This window comes from Anomaloglossus baeobatrachus, chromosome 1, assembly GCF_048569485.1.
Source record: "Anomaloglossus baeobatrachus isolate aAnoBae1 chromosome 1, aAnoBae1.hap1, whole genome shotgun sequence".
Lineage (NCBI taxonomy): Eukaryota > Metazoa > Chordata > Amphibia > Anura > Aromobatidae > Anomaloglossus > Anomaloglossus baeobatrachus.
In genome coordinates this window covers 115,137,213-115,158,946 of record NC_134353.1, presented here as the reverse complement: position 1 = coordinate 115,158,946, position 21,734 = coordinate 115,137,213, and the positions used below count along the sequence as shown (strand labels likewise).

The following is a 21,734-nucleotide window of genomic DNA, read 5'->3' as shown; positions in this document are numbered from 1 at the left end:
TATCTACGAACCCGTATTGACCTAGGAAATCTTACTGCCAGATCAGTTTTGCCATATCCTGAAAATGATAAATTAAAAAATCCCATAAACTTGTGGAATTCCACTTTTTTTTTTTGCAATTTCACAGCATTTGGAATTTTTTCCCATTTTCCAGTACACTATATGGTAAAACTAATGGTTTTATTCAAAAGAAAAACTTGTCCTGTAAAAACATTCCCTCCTATGGCTATATTGATGGAAAAATAAAAAAGTTATGGCTCTTGGAAGAAGGGGAGGAAAAAACGAAAATGAACAAACAGAAAATGGCAAGGTCATGAAGGGGTTAATGCATATGTGGCGCCCCTGAGTGTCAGGTTCCACAGGGTACTACATCTAACCCCGGTTTACTGGAAGACCAGTGTCGGTAAACACCACAACACACACAAATCCACCCCCTTTTCCCCAGACTGGGTAACACGCTAGAGACGTAACTGATGGATAGCCACCTATTGGTTGGAACTCATCTAATCCACTAGTCAGAAACCTGGGAGGAGGAGGGGCTCGTCAGTGGAGTGATATGAGACGGACATCTTGTCAGACAGAAGTCAGACGTTCAGTCAGAAGTCAGTACAAAGACGGAAATTGTAAAGTGACTGATTGAGTAAAAGGAGTACGGTTGCCAGGGAGAGTATAGTGCAAGTACTCACTGGACCAAGCACCGTCAGAGAACAGAGCCCTAGTTGAGTGGACCATCAAGGACCTTACCGACGTTAGTGTCCGGGGCACAGCAACAAAGAGGGAACCTGGGAACAGGGACAGAGGTCCGACCCAAGAGAGGTTCAAGCTGCCTGCCATACGGGCCAGGACTGTGACAACCGGAGGGGATCCCAAACCGCGGACCCACAAACTACAGATGGGCGCATGGAAGTACAGGGACTACCGGATTGGTACAGACCAGCACCAGCACCAGCCGGGTTGCAGCTACTCCAAACCAGTGAGTGCACAAGTTAAAGTGCAGCCCCTGTGTTGTCTGAATTCCTCCTACACCTGTGCATCAATATACTACAACCACCATCATCCTCCCCTGGGGCCTAGCTCTACTTGCAGAGAACCATGAAATCTAAGCTGCCTAATACCACCAGCCCCAGCAGTGAGAGACTTTGCAGCGGCGGCTTTCCCCTTATAGCCACATACCACAAGTGGCGTCACGAAAAACACTTAATTTTTATTTTTCCCTTGTAAAATCCCCTGTTTAAGCGACCCCCAGGGTCACGGAACCAGGCAACAGCCACCAGTGATACATCCCAGTGAATACAAGATCCGGGTGCGTCACATACAACTTATCCTACATGGTGAAAAGACAATCATGCAAGTTGAAACAATCCTTCATTCTGCCCAAACCACTGGTAACGGTTGTGTTATCTTAGAAACACAGCAGACACCATTAATAAAGTATGGCAATATGACAGACCCCAGTATAAGATATAACAGATGTATACTGTAAAACCTTACTTGCTATTTGCCTAGCATAACTGAATAATGGAATACATTGAAATATATAACTTACTGTACTAATGAGGGAATCAGTGGTATTCATCCCACCCAACTTGTTGAATGCCCATGCTGTCGGCTGCGCATGCGCGCTTGCATCCCCATGCGCAGTCACAATAGCCCATGGCATGAGCATTCGACAAGTCAGAAGCAGGAAGATAGTGTCTTCAATAAATGGCGCCAGAAGTAGCGGTATGCGCATGCGCTGACTCCAACACCACTGTATTGAAGAGTTCCTGTAATACTTCAAGATTCTACTGTGCACACATGAACCATAACTATAATGTTGGCGATGGAGGGGAGAAATTTACATAATGGCCAGCAAAGCACACAGGGGAGGAAAATTTACACAAGACCCGACTCACATAGTACCGCCCCGATGAGCACGCCACTGCACTAATGATGTCATACCTGAAGCTTTGATAAACGATTTTCCTGCAATCAAGCATCCAATCTCTAAACTGAAGCTATGATTTGAATCCGCATCCTAGCACCAGTATGGCACTGCCTATACTTTATATGTGAAAAAACTGCTAGCTAGTTCCCTTTAACCCCTTCACGACCTTTGACGGATCTAGCCGTCATGGTGCCCTGGTACTTAAAGACCCATGACGGATACATCCGTCATGGCGGAATCGCGGCACCAGAGCACCGGGCACCGCGATCGGTTTTAAAAAACTGTAGATTCGGGAAGGAGAGGACTTGTACCTGACCTCAGGAGGGGTGGTGTCTCCTTCCCGGACCTACAGAGGCTGTGATTGGCTGACGAACGCCGCTCAGCCAATCACAGCCAGTGTTATGTTTCAGCCATTGAAAATGGCTGAAGCATTGAAATCCAGCTATGTCAGTGCAGCTGCAGCACTGGCCATTGGCTGGAGCTCAGTGAGCTTTACTATACCCGCCCCCAGCTCTGATTGGAGAGATCGGCCTTGTGACCGATTTCTCCAAGCAGCACCGTGCATCTGGGACCGGGTGAGCTTGCTGTAGGAGATCGCTCTCCTTAGCTTCTCCCTCCGTGGAATCTGAGGAGAGCGATCCCTGCGGGCGCCTATCTGTGAGTCACAGCCCCCGATCCACCGCTGCCCTGCTCCATGTGCTTCGCCCCTGCTCTCCGCTGCGCTCCTGCACGTGACGCCGCTACTCAGCAGTAAAGGCCCCGTCACACTAAGCAACATCGCTAGCAACATCGCTGCTAACGAACAACTTTTGTGACGTTGCTAGCGATGTTGCTGTGTGTGACATCCAGCAACAACCTGGCCCCTGCTGTGAGGTCGTTGGTTGTTGCTGAATGTCCTGGGCCATTTTTTAGTTGTTGCTGTCCCGCTGTGAAGCACAGATCGCTGTGTGTGACAGCGAGACAGCAACAACTAAATGTGCAGGCAGCAGGAGCCGGCTTCTGCGGAGGCTGGTAACCAATGTAAACATCGGGTAACCAAGAAGCCCTGTCCTTGGTTACCCGATATTTACCTTTGTTACCAGCCTCCTCCGCTCTCACTGTCAGTGCCGGCTCCTGCTCTGTGCACATGTAGCTGCAGCACACATCGGGTTAATTAACCCGATGTGTGCTGTAACTAGGAGAGCAAGGAGCCAGCGCTAAGCATTGTGCGCTGCTCCCTGCTCTGTGCACATTTAGCTGCAGCACACATCGGGTTAATTAACCCGATGTGTGCTGTAACTAGGAGAGCAAGGAGCCAGCGCTAAGCATTGTGCGCTGCTCCCTGCTCTGTGCACATTTAGCTGCAGCACACATCGGGTTAATTAACCCAATGTGTGCTGTAACTAGGAGAGCAGGGAGCCAGCGCTCAGTGTGCGCTGCTCCCTGCTCTCTGCACGTGTAGCTCCGTGCTGTGGTAACCAAGGTAAATATCGGGTTGGTTACCTGATATTTACCTTAGTTACCAAGCGCAGCATCTTCCACGCGGTGCTGGGGGCTGGTCACTGGTTGCTGGAGAGCTCACCAGCAACTTGTGTAGCGACGCTCCAGCGATCCCTGCCAGGTCAGGTTGCTGGTGGGATCGCTGGAGCGTCGCAGTGTGACATCTCACCAGCAACCTCCTAGCAACTTACCAGCGATCCCTATCGTTGTTGGGATCGCTGGTAAGTTGCTTAGTGTGACTGGACCTTAAGAGAGCAGCGGCGTCAGATGCATGGGGGCATCTGACGCCGCTATTCTCCTCACGCTGCGCCCCCCCCCCCCGCATCTGACGCTGCTGCTTTCTTTCTGCTGCCTGCTTGTATCTGCCGCTCCACCGCCCCTGCATCTGCCACTGCACTCTCCCCATCAGCCGCTCCACCGCCCCTGCATCAGCCACTGCACTCTCCCCATCGCTCCACCGCCCCTGCATCTGCCACTGCACTCTCCCCATCGCTCCACCGCCCCTGCATCAGCCACTGCACTCTCCCCATCGCTCCACCACCCCTGCATCAGCCACTGCACTCTCCCCATCGCTCCACCGCCCCTGCATCAGCCACTGCACTCTCCCCATCGCTCCACCGCCCCTGCATCAGCCACTGCACTCTCCCCATCGCTCCACCGCCCCTGCATCAGCCACTGCACTCTCCCCATCGCTCCACCGCCCCTGCATCAGCCACTGCACTCTCCCCATCGCTCCACCGCCCCTGCATCTGCCACTGAACTCTCCCCATCAGCCGCTCCACCGCCCCTGCATCAGCCACTGCACTCTCCCCATCAGCTGCTCCACCGCCCCTGCATCAGCCACCGCACTCTCCCCATCAGCCGCTGCACCGCCCCTGCATCTGCCGCCGCTCCACCGCCCCTGCATCAGCCACTGCACTCTCCCCATCAGCCGCTCCACCGCCCCTGCATCAGCCGCTGCACTCTCCCCATCAGCCGCTGCACTCTCCCCATCAGCCACTGCACTCTCCCCATCGGCCGCTCCACCGCCCCTGCATCAGCCACTGCACTCTCCCCATCAGCCGCTCCACCGCCCCTGCATCAGCCACTGCACTCTCCCCATCAGCCGCTCCACCGCCCCTGCATCAGCCGCCGCACTCTCCCCATCAGCCGCTGCACCGCCCCTGCATCTGCCGCCGCTCCACCGCCCCTGCATCAGCCACTGCACTCTCCCCATCAGCCGCTCCACCGCCCCTGCATCAGCCGCTGCACTCTCCCCATCAGCCGCTGCACTCTCCCCATCAGCCACTGCACTCTCCCCATCAGCCGCTCCACCGCCCCTGCATCAGCCGCCGCACTCTCCCCATCAGCCACTGCACTCTTCCCATCAGCCGCTCCACCGCCCCTGCATCTGCCGCCGCACTCTCACCATCAACCGCTCCACCGCCACTGCATCAGCCACTGCACTCTCCCCATCAGCCGCTGCACTTTCCCCCTCAGCCACTGCACTCTCCCCATCAGCCGCTCCACCGCCCCTGCATCTGCCGCCGCACTCTCCCCATCTGCCGCCGCACTCTCCCCATCTGCCGCCGCACTCTCCCCATCTGCCGCTGCGCCCCTGCATCTGCCACCTCACTTCCCCATCAGCCTCTGCCCCCTCCCTGATCTGCTGCCTGCTCTTTCCCATCCCCTTAATCCTCTGCCCCCTTCCTCCCTCCCGGATCTGCTGCAATCCTGCTGCCTAGATCCATTCTGTAAGGTAGCTATCCCCAATCTCACCTCCCACTCCCCTTCCACCCTTCCCCTCGCCCCCCCCTTCCTCCGCCGCTCCTGCATCCGTTGTGCCCTCACCCATCCTCCGCCGCTCCTACATCCGCCACGCCCTCTCCCATCCATCCGCCGCGCCCTCTCCCATCCTCTGCCGCGCCCCCTCTCCCATCCTCCGCTGCTCCTGCATCCGTTGCGCCCTCTTCTATCCTCCATCCATCTTTTTTCCATCCCACCTAGTCCCCCCCTCTTTTTGCAGCACATCCGTGCGTTCGTCCTAATTTTTTTTATGTAAACTAAGAAAGAAATACAAATAAAATTAGTTTAGGGCCAGAAAAATTATACTGTAGTAATCGTCAACTACAGTATTTTTTACTGAATATTGTAAGGGTCAGCCCAGTGCCACACATGAGAGCGATGCACAAGTCTCACACCGCATCATCCGGCATGGTCGCTCTCCTCCAGACAGGAGTGTGCGGCTGTGCCGCGTGATGCGTTGTGAGATTTGTGCATTGCTCTCACGTGTGGCACTTGCCCTAGTGTCAGTTGCAGGCGCTCATATATATATATATATATTTTTTTCTTTTTTTTACTGACGTCTGTATTTTTTATTTTGCCAAACTAATATTTCTCTGTATGGGGGGGGGGTCTAGTTTCCAACATGGGGTCACATGTGGGGGAGCTCAACTGTTTGGGCACATCAGGGGGATCTCCAAACGCAACATGGTGCGGCTAACGATTCCAGCTAATTTTCCATTTAAAAAGTCAAATGACGCTCCTTCCCTCTGGAGCTCTGCCGTGCGCCCAAACAGTGGTTTTCTGCCACATATGAGGTATCAGCGTACTCAGAACAAATTGCCCAACAAATTTTGTGGTCCATTTTATCCTGATACCCCTGTAAAAATTAAAAAATTGAGCCTAAAATAACATTTTTGTGGAAAAAAAAAGTACTTTTTTGTTTTTATGCCTCAATGTATGAAGCACCTGAGGGTTCAAAGTGCTCATTACCCATGTAGATTTATGCCATGGGGGTCTAGTTTCCAAAATGAGGTCACTTGTGGGGAGCTCAAATGTTTAGGCACCTCAGGGGGTCTCCATACGCAACATGGCGTACGCTAATAATTCCAACCAATTTTGCTGTGAAATGGCGCTCCTTATCTTCTGAGCCCCGCCGTGTGCCCAGACAATTACTTTCCACCACATATGAGGTATCTGTGTACTCAGGAGAAATTGCACAATACATTTTATGGTGCATTTTTTCCTGATACCCTTGTGGAAAAAAAAGCTACCTGGTTGAAATAACAATTTCATGGTAAAAAAAAAATATATATATTTTCACGGCTGAACATTCTAAACTTTTGTGAAGCCTCCAGGGGTTCAAAGTGTTCATTAAACATCTAGATAAATTCAATGAGGGGTCTAGTTTCCAAAATGGGGTCACTTGTGGGGGAGCTCCATTGTCTAGGCACCTCAGGGGGTCTACAAACACAACATGGCATCCACTAACGATTCCAGACAATTTTGCGTTTGAAAAGTCAAATGTCGCTCCTTGCCTTCCGAGCCCTGCTGTGCGCCCAAACATTTGATTTCCACCACATAAGAGGTATCTGTGTACTCAGGAGAAAATGCACAATACATTTTATGTTGCAATTTTTCCTGATACCCTTGTGAAAAAAAGCTACCTGGTTGAAGTAACAATTTCGTGGTAATTTTTTTTTTTTTTATTTTCACGGCTCAAAGTTATTAACTTTTGTGAAGCCCCTAGAGGTTCAAAGTGCTCAATAAACATCTAGATAAATTCCATGAGGGGTCTAGTTTCCAAAATGGGGTCACTTGTGGGGGAGCTCCATTGTTTAGGCACCGCAGGGGGTCTCCAAACGCAACATCGCGTCTGCTAATTATTCCAGACAATTTTGCTTTCAAAAATTCAAATGATGCTCCTTCTCTTCCGAGCCTTGCCGTGCACCCAAACAGTTGATTTCCCCCACATATGAGATATCGGTGTACTCAGGAGAAATTGCACAATTAATTTTATGGTGCATTTTTCCTGATACCCTTGTGAAAATGCTAAATTTTATGGCTAAAGTAACATTTTTGTGTAAAAAAGTAAAATTTTCATTTTTTCCTTCCACATTGCTTTGGTTGCTGTAAAGCTCCTAAAGGGTTAATAAACTTTTTGGATGTAGTTTTGAGCAGTGTGAGGGGTGCAGATTTTAGAATGGGGTCACTTTTGGGTATTTTTTGTCACCTAGGCCTCTCAAAGTCACTCCAAATGTGATGTGGTACCTAAAAAATTTTTTTTGTAAATTTTGTTGGAAAAATGAAAAATTGCTGATGAACTTTGAACCCTTCTAACTTCCTAACGGAAAAAAAAATTGTTTCGAAAATTGCGCTGGTATAAAGTAGACAAGTGGGAAATGTTATATAGTAACTATTTTGTGTGACATATCTCACAGATTTATGGGCATAAAATTTAAAATTTTGAAAAGTGCAAAATTTTCAAAATTTTCGCCAAATTTCCAAAATTTTCACAAATAAACGCAAAAAATATCGGCCTAAATTTACCATTGACATGAAGTACAATATGTCACGAAAAAACAATCTAAGAATCGTCAGGATCCGTTGAAGCGTTCCAGAGTTATAACCTGTCAAAGTGACACTGGTCAGAAATGTAAAAAATGGCCGGGTCTTTAAGGTGAAAACAGGCTGGGGGCTGAAGGGGTTAAACTACGAATAATGACAACTTTAGGGCTCATTTTGATGTGGTTGATTTGTTTTACATTTTTGATGCATACAGAGGTGAAATAAGTATTGAATACGTCCCATATTTTCAAAGTAAATTTATATCTAAAAGTGCTATTGACATGAATTTCTCAACAAATGTCAGTAACTACCAATCCAATACAAACCGGCAAAAAAGTCAAGCCAAAAGGACAGAAGACATGTTCACTGCACATTGGCAAAAACAATTGACATGTCAATTGTTTTTGCCATTTGGGTTTTGCACTGCAAAGCTGAGTTTTTGACCAAAGTTCTGCAACAAAAAGGCAGCATTTTGAACTGCATAGTGCGGACAAGAAAACCAAATTCCCATAGACTTTGCTTGAAAAGCAGAACACATCCATTTTGGCATTAAGCGCTGCAGTTGAAAAAGCAGCAAAAAAGCAGGTAAAAAGCAGGTAAAAAGCAAAGTGCGGTCGCACCCTTAGGCCCTGTGTCCACGGTGCGTTTTTTCATGCTTTTCTGCAGCGTTTTCAACTGCACCTTTTTAGTGCCCAAATGGCTGCGTTTTGATTTCCCAGCAAAGTCTATGGAAAATAGGGTTTTCCTGTGCCCACCATGCAGTTCAAAATGCTGCGTTTAATTTGCATATTTTGTGGCAAAAACCATGCGTTTTAAAAAGCAGCATGTCAATTGTTTTTGCCATTTGAGGTGCGTTTAGATAACATAGAAGTCAATGAGAAGCAGGGAGTAACCAAGAAACATCAAAATTCCAGCATTTTACCTGCTTTTTAGGTGCAGAAAACATCCGTTTTGGACTACTAAAACGCATGCTTTTTGCACATCAAAATAATGATTTCATATGTCCCTTTACACACACACATAATCCGACAATTTATGTAAAGAAAATTATCATTTTATTGCTATATTTCCGTTTTTTATTAAATAACCGCTATAATTCTATTAAATCTTGCTATTTTCTTTTTTTTCATACAAATATTTGTGTCCCTTTTTTTCTCTTTTTTCATTTTGTTTGACTGTTGTATCTTTATTTATCATTGTCTTGATGTTCAAAACGCATGTGTCAAAGTGCATTTGAAAAAGCATCTAAAAAGAGCTAAAAACGCACCAAATACGCAGCAAATACGCATGCGTTTTCAGCGCTAAAGTTCTGCAAAAGGCAACTTTGGCTAATTCAATTAAGGACAAAACGTGCATTTAGAACTGCAAGTAGGGAAAAGCAACGTGGACACATAGCCTTATACTTAGCACAAAAGCATTTTATGGAGATGACAACTTCAAGACGCCTCCTCTATAGAGAAACTTGTTGCATGCATTGCTCAGGTGTGATTTTAGCCCATTCTTCCACACAAACACTCTTCACATCCTGGAATCACAGCAGGTACAATTATTTTAAAGAACACAGTAATAATGCACTCAATGGCCTGTATGCACGATCACCAATGAAAACTCCATTGCTGAACAAAAAGCATGTTCAAGAACATTTAAAGTTTGCTCAACAACATTTAGACAACCCTGTAAAATACAGGGAGAATATAGTCTGTTGCCATAATACACACCATGTTTGGAGACCAAAAGGCACTGCATATCACCTCACAAACACTATACCAACAGTGAAGTTTGGAGGTGGGAACATCATGGTGTGAGGCTGTTTTTCAGCATACGCCATTGTCAAGCTTCATATGATTGAAAGAAGGATGAATAGAAAAATGTACTGAGTTATTTTTGATAAAATCTGCTGCCATCTACCATGATGATGAAGATAAAACAAGGGTGGATATTTCAGAAAGACAATAATCCCAAACACACAGCCAAGGAATCTCTTAATTGGTTTCAGAGAAAGACCATAAAGCTGCTGGAATGGCCGAGCCAAATAGCTGACCTGAATCCAATAGAAAACATAGCAAAACCCCTTAAACCATTTTGTCTGCTGCTGGTCAAAATCCATGAGTTCTATACTAAATCGAGTTTGCATATTGCATATCCAAAGTCAGAATAGTTGTAGCACGTCAGGAAATATTGTTATGAATAAGATTGCCCAATTTTTAACACCTTAATGACCTAGGACATATATATATACATCCTAGGTTGCCTCCCTCCTTTTGATGTTGGTTCACACGGCAAGTCTTCATCTTTCCCCGCACATGTCGGCTGATCTGATTAGCCACCGTGTGCAACTAACAGTTAGCCCCTTAGATCATGCTGTCAAACTCTGACAGTGTAATCTAATGTGATCTGGTGGGGGTCGCGCTATTCACTGCTGCTATCGGCAGCCCCGTGATGCGATCACGGGGTGTCAATGGGTTGTCATGACAGCGCGGGGTCAGTTGTGTGCCAGTACTCTCAGGAGGGCAGCATTTCTCCTGAAGCATCCTGCTGAAGCATCGCTCTAATCATCAGAAGTTATCAGATAGTACAGGCAAAAGTCCCCATAGGGAACTAGTAAAACCAATTAAAAAATGTAAAAAACAAATTAGAAAAAATATGAAAAATTAAAAAAGTTCAAATCAGCCCTTCATTGCCCCATTGAAAATAAAACAACAATAATAAAAAAAATACAGTTATTTGGTATCACCACTTTGAGAAATGCCTGATCTATCAAATATAAAATCAACTAATTTGCTTAGTTAAGGGCATGGAATTAAAAACACCAGAATTACGGGTTTTGGTAACCTCAACATTGCAATAAAATACAATAACAGACGATCAAAATATCACATCTACCCAAAAATAGTTTAATTAAAAATGTCAGCTCAGGACGCAAAAAAACAAACCATCACTGAGCCCCAGATCCCAAAAAATTAGAAAGCTATGGGTCTTGGAAAATGGTGACAAATGAATTTCACCACTTATATAAAAGTAAAATTATACATGTTTGGTATCTACGAACTCGTACTGACTTGGGCAATCATATTCCCATGTCAGTTTTACCATATAGTGAACATTGTAAATAAAAAAAAAACAATTGTGCAATTTGCTGTTTTGTGCAATTTCACCGCTCATGAAGTTTTATTCCCATTTTCCAGTATAATATGTGCAGAATTGATGGTGTCATTAAAAAATACAATTCGTCTCACAAAAAACAAGTCGTCATTTGGCTATATTGACGGAAAATTAAAAAAATGTATGGCTCTTGGAAGAAGGGGTGCAAAAAATAGGAAATCGTCGGGTGGTGAAGAGGTTAAGCACTTGGAAAGCATTGAATAATTCTGAACAGAACGAGTATTAGTTCACAAATCTGCATCAAAATTTTCATAGTAAACAGTATGTGCAAATGTAATGTAATAACAAAATTTCAAAAAGTCTCGTATTCCAGTTTAGAAGTCTTTCTTGAACAAGGACCACTACTGTTAAAAATGCTTCAGGCATCTGGTTTTGCACTTGTGAGCAGTCATATTTGCACATTGAAAAAACAGGAGTAGTCCCCCATGATGTTGGGATTTCTGTTCTCCATTGTAGAAATATCTTTATGGAACCTCTCTCCATGTTCATCACTTACGTCTCCCAATTTGGGTAGAAAAATGTCAAGCTGGGAATGTAAGAAATGCATTTTCAGTGATATTCATCAGCCAAGTTGTTGATATGATTTAAGCAAGTTGTCTACTAGTTCTGTACAACTACCACAAATGCATCCCACCTGCAAGTTCCAGAGGGTTGAGTTTTGTTCTGAATGGGTCATCATGCACTAGTTTGTGGATTTCAGGGTCAATAAAATTTCTATTCTTTATTTTAGCCTTAGTTTTCAGTGTGCTAAACTGCTTCAAATACTGGAAACCATTTGCATCACGGTCAATTGCAACTACAGGGGTGGAAGATAAACGTGAAGTGGACTGACCAGCGATTTGTGTTGTACAGTGAACCAACAAACTATGTGCTTGACTCAGAAAGGCATCTGCCTCATTTTGTAATGATTACTATCATCTTGACTGTTCCATAGGCACAAGCAATAAATGTGCGTCATGTACCCTAACTGTTTTACTATCACATTCAGGTCAGCACAAATTTTTAATTTAATGTTCTGAGTATTTGATCATTTTCAAAATTAACTCCATATATACATTGGTCTCTTTTATTCTAACCGCATGAGCCAATGGAATAGATGGTTTTTCGTTATCATTGTGCAATAAGACAGCTTTCAAACTCGTTTTGCTAGAGTCTAGGAATAGCCTCCATTCATTGCGAACATGTGTACAATCTAACTCCATCTTAAGACCATTTACATCAGTTTAGAAACAAACATCCCTTTGCATTGCATAGTACGCAGCTAACTTGGTGTATTGATGACAAAAGTGTGAAGTTGTGGTGCCTTGTTGTAGCAAATTCAAATCACAAAAGGGGGCTTTACACACTGCAACATCGCAAACGACATCGCTGTAACGTCACCGGTTTTGTGACGTAATAGCGACCTCCCCAGCGACATTGCAGTGTGTGACACGCATCAGCGACCTGGCCCCTGCTGTGAAGTTGCTGATCGCTACAAATCGTTCAGGACCATTCTTTGGTCCTTTGTTTCCCGCTGTGCAGCAAAGTCTCAGTGTGTAAAGGGGACTTAAAACACTGGAAACGAGTGATGTGTCACAATATCTGTCAATCACTATTCTCTGTCAGTCGGTCTCTCCCTCTCGGTCTCTATTCTCTCTCTGTCGGTCCGTCACTATCTCTGTCCCTCTCTCACAGTCTGTCGGTCATTTTCCCCTCCTCTCTCATACTCACCGTTCCTCGATCCCCGGCGCGGCGCTGCACGGCATTCACACTGCTGCGGCGGCTTTTACTATTTTGAAAAAGCCGGCCGCTCATTAAACAATTTCGTATTCCCTACTTTCCCTGCTCACAGGTGCCTATGATTGGTTGCAGTGAGACACGCCCCCACGCTGAGTGACAGGTGTCTCACTGCACCCAATCACAGCAGCCGGTGGGCGGGTCTATACTGTGCAGTGAAATAAATAATTAAAAAAACCGGCATGCGGTCCCCCCCAATTTTAAAACCAGCCAGATAAAGCCATACGGCTGAAGGCTGGTATTCTCAGGATGGGGAGCTCCCCGTTATGGGGAGCCCCCCAGCCTAACAATATCAGTTAGCAGCCGCCCAGAATTGCCGCATACATTATATGCGACAGTTCTGGGACTGTACCCGGCTCTTCCCGATTTGCCCTGGTGCGTTGGCAAATCGGGGTAATAAGGAGTTATTGGCAGCCCATAGCTGCCAATAAGTCATAGATTAATCATGTCAGGCGTCTCCCCAAGAAACCTTCCATGATTAATCTGTAAATTACAGTAAATAAACACACACAACGGAAAAAATAATTTATTAGAAATAAAAAACACAAACACATTCCCTCATCACCAATTTAATAAGCCCCATAAAGCCCTCCATGTCCGGCGTAATCCACGGACCTCCAGCGTCGCTTCCAGCTGTGCTGCATGCAGGTGACAGGTGCAGGAGAATACACCGCCGCTCCTGTCACCTCCACGCAGCTAATGAAGACAGCCGCGTGATCGGCTGAGCTGTCACTGAGGTTACCCGCTGTCACTGGATCCAGCGGTGGATGCAGCGGTGGTCGCGGGTAACCTCAGTGACAGCTCAGCTGATCGCGCTACTCACCTCAGTTGCTGCGTGGAGCTGACCGGAGCGGCGGTGAGTAGCGCGATCAGCTGAGCTGTCACTGAGGTTACCCGCGGCCACTGCTGCATCCACCGCTGGATCCAGTGACAGCGGGTAACCTCAGTGACAGCTCAGCCGATCGCGCGGCTGTCTTCATTAGCTGCGTGGAGGTGACAGGAGCGGCGGTGTATTCTCCTGCTCCTGTCACCTGCATGCAGCACAGCTGGAAGCGACGCTGGAGGTCCGTGGATTACGCCTGACATGGAGGGCTTTTTGGGGCTTATTAAATTGGTGATGAGGGAATGTGTTTGTGTTTTTTATTTCTAATAAATGATTTTTTCAGTTGTGTGTGTTTATATATTGTAATTTACAGATTAATCATGGAAGGTATCTCGGGGAGACGCCTGACATGATTAATCTAGGACTTATTGGCAGCTATGGGCTGCCAATAACTCCTTATTACCCCGATTTGCCAACGCACCAGGGCAAATCGGGAAGAGCCGGGTACAGTCCCAGAACTGTCGCATATAATGTATGCGGCAATTCTGGGCGGCTGCTGACTGATATTGTTAGGCTGGGGGGCTCCCCATAACGTGGGGCTCCCCATCCTGAGAATACCAGCCTTCAGCCGTATGGCTTTATCTGGCTGGTTTTAAAATTGGGGGGGACCGCACGCCGGTTTTTTAATTATTAATTATTTATTTCACTGCACAGTATAGACCCACCCACCGGCTGCTGTGATTGGGTGCAGTGAGACACCTGTCACTCAGCGTGGGGGCGTGTCTCACTGCAACCAATCATAGGCGCCTGTGGGCGGGGAAAGTAGGGAATACGAAATTGTTTAATGAGCAGACTCAGTCAGGATACACAATTTGTGATTTACTTAGTTATGAATATCCGGTGATTTTAGTAATTCAAAAATAGCAGTCTGAATGGTTATTTTTCTGCTCACACCAAACCATCGGCACTGCAAAAGCCATTACTTTCCTTTTACCATTCAACCACTTCATTTTCCCAGTGTAACACATAGTGCAACAAACATGAAGTGCCCAGCTCTTCTCTTGATCTCCAATTTGACAAGTAATACTTGTAAGCAACAATAAATCGCTTTGTCAGATTATTGTGCTGATCATAAGTAGTGTATTTGCCACATATGTAGCAGAAATTGTGCGGATTGTTAATGCATTTGCGTCTATTGATCTTAGGTTTCAAACCTGATAACAGATCACTTTATCCCACTCTGTCCAGCTTGCCTTATATGCCTACTGCTGACATAAACTGACAGACCTGTCTGAGCGTGACCGGAAAGATCCAGGCATGTACACAGGAATATTTGCAATATGTAATGCATTATATTATTAGTGTTATAAGTAAATAGGCTTGCATGTACAATTTAAAATCTAGACATGTCAGGCAAATTTGGAGTTCATATCCAATTTATTATAAATCACGTTTTTCTCTCAGTAGCAAAAATCATTGTTGTGCAGTGAAATTTAAGGAAGAAACTAGCGCTCAGAGTTCATAGAAGGAGCCCATTAAACCTTCAGAATTTGAAGAGTGTTTGTCTGGAAGAATGGACCAAAATCACACCTGAGCAATGCATGCAACTAGTTTTTCCATACAGGAGGTGTCTTGAATCTGTCATCACCAACACAGGCTTTTGTATGAAGGATTAAATAAATTTCAGAAAGCGTGTTCAATACTTTTATCCTGTTATTTCTCATTATTACACATCACTAAATTTAAGGACCTCTATGGTTTGATTTCTTTGACTATATGGACTGGATGGGATGATGCTGACATCTGGTGAGAATTTCATGTCAATAGCACTTATAGAAATATATTTATTTACAAAATTGGCGTCGTATTCAATACTTATTTCACCCACTAAATTTTGCATCTATAATTTGCAATGTATTCGCTGTATTGCAATTCAAAGGGCATATTTGTAGTGGATTTTGTGCAAAATGTGCAACAAAAACACATTATCATATTGAAGATCTTTGTTAATGCGCATTTACTGCAGATTCGTACGCAGCAGGCCTGGATGAATGTGGAGTTCTAAATTTTATATTAATTTCTGACCATTAATTATATGACATCCCTAAGAAAATTAAAGGGGTCATAAATTAAGCAATCCTTTTTATTGAAATGTGTTCTAAAAAACAGGAATTAATAGCGCACACGTCTTTATATTGGACGCTGGTGGGATTTCTTTCTACTGTATTTCTGTTTATTTCTGGGTTTAACAAATTTACATGGTTGTGCTGACTACATTATTTACTTTGGGAATATCTACCGGTAACTGGAATCTGATTAAAGGGTTTTCTCCAGGATTTTCTTTATTTTCCGTATCTACTTTTCCATATTGTGTAAACGGGTATCTTAACAAATGAGGAAAAAATTTTAAAGACACAATTAATTAAGATGACATCTAATCTGAAATTAATAAGTGGGCAAAAAAAACCAAGACATAGTCAACAGAAGCCCTCAAAAGTCTTCTTTGGAGTTTCCCAACTCCAAAGATGACTTAAAAATGTACAAAATAATATAAATCCTGCAATATTTTTTATCTGATCCTCTCTAAGAACATTATATAGGGTTTGATAGAAGAAAAAAGTGAGAGAGCTGGAATGCTGCACCGAATACAGGTGAATAAACTAAGTGTTGCCAGTGGAGTGCTGCAGTCCTCTATTTTTTAGTTATGTACTATAGTTAGATCGATAGATAGATAGAAGGATAGATAGATAGAGGGATAATAGGGAGATAGATAGATAGAAAAAAGAAAACAAGATCAGCACAAAACATATAATACGGGTGCAAGGCCCACCAAGCAACCTTTCAATTGCCAATATATAGAAAAAAATTAGGATGGCAGCACTATTAATAGTAGTGCTGCCATCCTATTTTTTTTTCGAGATAGATAGATAGATACTGTAGATGACTTCCTAAAATGGCCCTCACATATATCATCAAGATTGCTATCTATATAATGCTGCTCCCTTCTCTTCCTGGATACGAATGTTATATAAAACAGATCAAACTAATCTGACTGCAGTCAGTACTCAGCATATATCCACAGCTTAGTTTTTTACTTGCTGTTTAAACGCTGAAAAAAAAATTGGAAATTAATTTTATAGATCAAGATAAAGATTTGTTTACATTCTAGCAAGTAACATTCTTCTTTTTCTATTTGCCTCCTATTTTATGACAATCTTCGCTGGGGCCTCCTCTCCTCCTTTGTTTGTCTAATAGGCCTTATTAGGTCTTACTAACTATTACGTCGTCTTCTTTTATAACACCATTTAGTTTTATCTGCTTTTTCATCCGTTTTGTATGTATCAACTAATTGTTTCTTTTGTTATTGGCTGATGCTTACATACAGGCTAGCGACATAATACAGTTACACAGGCATATTCTATTTTGCTAGAATGTTATATTGATAACGCACATAGTGTGCTGTGTGCCAATAGTGTGCATTGTGTCAGTGCTGTGCAATGTGTCAATAGTCTGCAGTGTGTCCATAGTCTGCAGTGTCAGTAGTGTGCAATGTGTCAATATTGTACAGTGTGTCAATAGTCTGCAGTGTGTTAATAGTCTGCAGTGTGTCGGTAGTGTGAAATGTATCAATATTGTACAGTGTGTCAACAGTCTGCATTATGTCAATAGTGTACAGCGTGTCAGTAGTGCGCAGCTTGTCAATAGTGTGAAGTATGTCATCAATAGAGTGCAGCATGTCATTCATAGTGTGCAACATGTCGTCAGTAGTGTGCAACGTGTCAACATTGTGCAGCACCCCAGTAGTGTGAAGTATGTCATCAGTAGTCTGCAGCATGTTATCAGTAGTCTGCAGCATGTCATTCATAGTGTGCAGCATTTCGTCAGTAGTGTGCAATGTATTAATAGTGTACAGAGTGTCAGTAGTGTGCAATGTATCAATAGTTTACAAGGTGTTAATAGTGTGTAATGTGTCAATAGTGTGCAGTGTGTCAATAGTATGCAGCGTGTCAATAGTGTGTAATGTGTCAATAGTGTGCAGTGTGTCAATAGTATGCAGCGTGTCAATAGTGTGCAGCGTGTCAATAGTGTGCAGTGTGTCAATAGTGTGCAGTGTGTCAATAGTGTGCAGAGTGTCAATAGTGTGCAGAGTGTCAATAGTGTGCAGAGTGTCAATAGTCTGCAGTGTGTCAATAGTGTGCAGAGTGTCAATAGTGTGCAGTGTGTCAATAGTGTGCAGGGTGTCAATAGAGTGCAGCGTGTCAATAGTGTGCAGTGTGTCAATAGTGTGCAGAGTGTCAATAGTGTGCAGAGTGTCAATAGTCTGCAGTGTGTCAATAGTGTGCAGAGTGTCAATAGTCTGCAGTGTGTCAATAGTGTGCAGGGTGTCAATAGAGTGCAGCGTGTCAATAGTGTGCAGCGTGTCAATAGTGTGCAGCGTGTCAATAGTGTGCAGTGTGTCAATAGTGTGCAGAGTGTCAATAGTGTGCAGAGTGTCAATAGTCTGCAGGGTGTCAATAGAGTGCAGCGTGTCAATAGTGTGCAGTGTGTCAATAGTGTGCAGCGTGTCAATACTTTTTGGCCCTAAGGCTGCCTGTATGAAATATGTTCCAATTATTTTCCTGACACACCAGTTTGAGCATCTATGTGCTAACTATAATGAGACACTTAAATCACCACATGGTTTAAAAGAAAATTCCTAAAGAATTTTCAAAACTTTTTTATTCCTAAAAATATATTTTAATGCGCAATAATAAAGAGTTTCTATCACTCTAGGACATAATGGTAATCAGTTACCTTTCATCTGGCTGATGACTAAATAAAATGCTGAGGTGAAATTGTGTTAATGATACAGAACATTAAAGGTGAAGAAATAATTTTAGTTCATATAACTATTTCTTAAAATAAAAAAACAGACACGTTTGTTTTTGGCCTCCTTCAACATGTCCGAGAAACCCTTAACCATGCATGTGTGAATAAACTCTGCATTTGTTCACATGGACGTGTTGGTGACCACTGTCTTCCTTGTCGAAACCCAATGTTCAGCGTCCTATTATGTGCCTTATGGTTGTGCTCCTATTGATGCCATCAAATAATACAAAAGTTCAAGTTAGACCAAAGAAGGTAAAGATTGTACAGAGGGAATGAAAAGAAAAAAAATCAATAAAAAGGGAATTGCATTGATTTTTAAATCTCATGAAAACCAATGTATAACATAGGTCAAAGGAGAAAAATGTTTCCTGATATAGTTGGAGATTAAACTGGATCCACATACAATATTTTTATGTTTTTTTTTTCAAGAACTCGGATATTTCTCTTGAATTGATCATGATCAGCGTCTGAAGTAAAGAAGCCTTATTACGTCTCTTCAATTTAACTTTTCTCCCTCCAGCAGGACAGAGCGCGTCCCTGTTTTTTATAGCGATCTTACAGTAATAAGGTGTTAGTGGACCATATAAATATTTTTACAAGTTGATCATGTCCTCCAGTAGATATTTAAGATTTTTATTCCATAACTCTCACTCCATGCTCCTTATCAGTGGCTTTGCCTTGCACCTTTGCAAATTCCAGGGCGTTCTTGTAAGCCGTGGTACCTAAAACCAAACTGCTCATTTGTAATCCTTTTTTCTCTAATACATTGCCAAGCGATAATATTATGCTTCTTCAGTTTATGTTTGAGCATAGACAACAATTTAGGATGCTAATGTGCCTCCAAATATTGCCATTCTCCGGTTCACACCCCTCTACCTAGGACGGACCTTTCATGTATATTATTAGTGTTGAGAAGCATGCATTCCCTTTAATCCACATTGAATCCTATTTGACCAAGTGGATTCTTAAACATGTTTCCATTACGATTATTACCATTTTTGTGATCTGATCTCAATAAAACATTTTTTTCACCTTTTATATTTTGTATGAAAGGCTTCATATTAGTACAATACCCAGCCCTCCCAATTGCTGCCACATAAAAGCCAGTGGTTGGCCCAGCCAACCGTCACCTCAACTGTCAGCCCAAACCCTCCTTAGTCATTTACATTACAACATACGGTATATGTTTCGACCATCTTAGTCATTTTTCTATGGATAAATCACCATATTTCAATCCGATCCGGGGAGTTACACCCTTTAGTCGTCGCTACATTGGCCAAGTTTTTGCACTGCGCTTCTGGTCATTTTAATATTAATAAATTGTTTATTAAAATTTTATTTTTCTTAGAAAAGATTTTAATATGTTTTACTGTACTTTTTTATTTTTTTTATTTAGGTTTCTTAAAAAAAACAAACAAATAGTCCTTGCAATGAATTACTATGTGCTATGAATCCTGAAACAGGACTGATATTTTGCCTCAAAAACTCTATGGCATAATGTCCTAGTCAATCTAAATTCTGTAAAGTTTTAAATGTAAAGTTTTATAGTTTCATAGTGTTTAAGGTTGAGGTAGACTTAAGTCCATCAAGTTCAAACCATGACCTAACCCAACATGTTGATCCAGAGGAAGGCAAAAAACCCCATAGGGCAGACAGTAACTTCTACATTAGGGGAAAAAATTCCTTCCCAACTCCACATACGGCACAAAGCTATTGAAAATCGTCCAGCAACTTGGCAACAATCCCTTTGGGAAAGTCATGATCCAAAAATAATATAAAAATTTAGCAAGGCTGGAATTATGGTCGTTTCAGTTTTATAAAAGTGGATGAGCAAGAAGAGAGGAGAAACAATTCTCAATAAATATATACTGTATTTTATTAATTTAATTAAAAATACATTTTAAAAAATAAAATAACTTCACCCGAATAGATTTCAGCTATTTTTATGGACACAATATGTGGAGAGACTTCAGTATAACGTGTGCAACATTTTCTTCTGGATCAGCTTTTGGGCAAAACGGTTATGACCAATTAATTTAATTATTAAAATTAATATTTTTTGTAATGAAACTGGAAGGCTTTATTGATAATATTAGACAGTTTTATGACTGTAGTGAAACCTGTAAAGCTAAAGTATAAAATCACATCATAAAGAAGCTATTCTGACCTCCATGTATCTCTGCCCGTATTATCCACCAAATATTATCCCAGCGGAAACATCCCTCCTGTCACATATCGATGATGACAAAATCATGTAGTACATTTCAAAACCATAGTTAAAAAACAGCTTAAAGTGAGACCAGACAATAAGATATTACTGTACCTTTGTTTCCTGCCATTTCTGAAGTGCTGGTGAAATTCTGCCGGCGCTGTGACTCTGTGGGTGTAAAAAGAGACATAACTCGGAGAAGGGAGGTAGAAAGTTTCTTGCAGACCCTCGTATCGCTCTCGATAGGGACAATAGATGTGGCCTCGGCCTGCTGTAAATTGTATGAGGGGCTGCTTCAGCGTAGAGGAGGGGGAAGTAGGAAGAACTCAGCCAGATGTGTCATATGTGATGTATGATAAAAGTACATGTAGATATCCGCTTCCTGTCACACACAAGCAACAAGGTAAGAACTAACAACGCCGAGCCGAGGGGATGCTGAAAACCTCCAAAGTAAAATACAAGAGTCTACAACTAACAAAAATACGTTTTTGTATAAGAAGGGTAAAGAGAGCTCTAAAATATATTGTATGTCATATAGTCTCTTTCTTTTACACATTATATGACTAATTTTCTACAAAAAAATGCACAATGTGACATTACACAGCAGCCATCAGTCACTAGTGCGAGGAGAAGACGGAAGAGGCGTTGGCCGTTCACCTAATAAAGTGGACTCTTCACTGTTTGGATTTTTTTTTTTCAGCCAACTAATCTTATAAATGAACAGACATACTTCTTTAATAGATGAACCTAAGGTTTGTAGTCAGGGGGACAGATGTGATTTAAAACAAACATAAGGTATGGTATCTCATTTATGGGAATGTGCCTTTTTTAGGTAAAGAATGACAGGTAAAATGTCACTCTGCACTAGAAGAAGCTGATGTAAGGCCAGAATCACACTTGCTAGTGCCTCGCGTGTAACTCGCACGAGTCTCTCATGGTAGAACCCGGCTTGGCCGCACACTCCCCTGACCGGAGCGGGTCGGTTGCATGTATCTCTATGCAGCTCAGACGCTCCTGGATGCATAGTGTGCGGCTATGCCGGGTTCTACCATGAGAGACTCGCGCGAGTTACACGCAAGGCACTAGCAAGTGTGATTCTGGCCTTACAAGCAGTGTAACTTTAGAGTGCAGTTAGCAGGTAAACCACCAGAGGGCAGTAG

At 43.2% G+C, this 21,734-nt stretch overlaps 1 protein-coding gene across 1 annotated transcript in view; it reads right to left on the bottom strand.

The window, feature by feature from the left end:
- Window positions 1-20,866, bottom strand: part of RHOH (ras homolog family member H) — a 67,524-nt gene extending 46,658 nt beyond the window's left edge. Inside the window, exon 1 of the mRNA XM_075333862.1 lies at window positions 20,689-20,866. The gene's annotated coding sequence lies outside the window, so the exon portion shown is untranslated. The remainder of the gene's footprint in view (window positions 1-20,688) is intronic.
- Window positions 20,867-21,734: the final 868 nt, after the last annotated feature.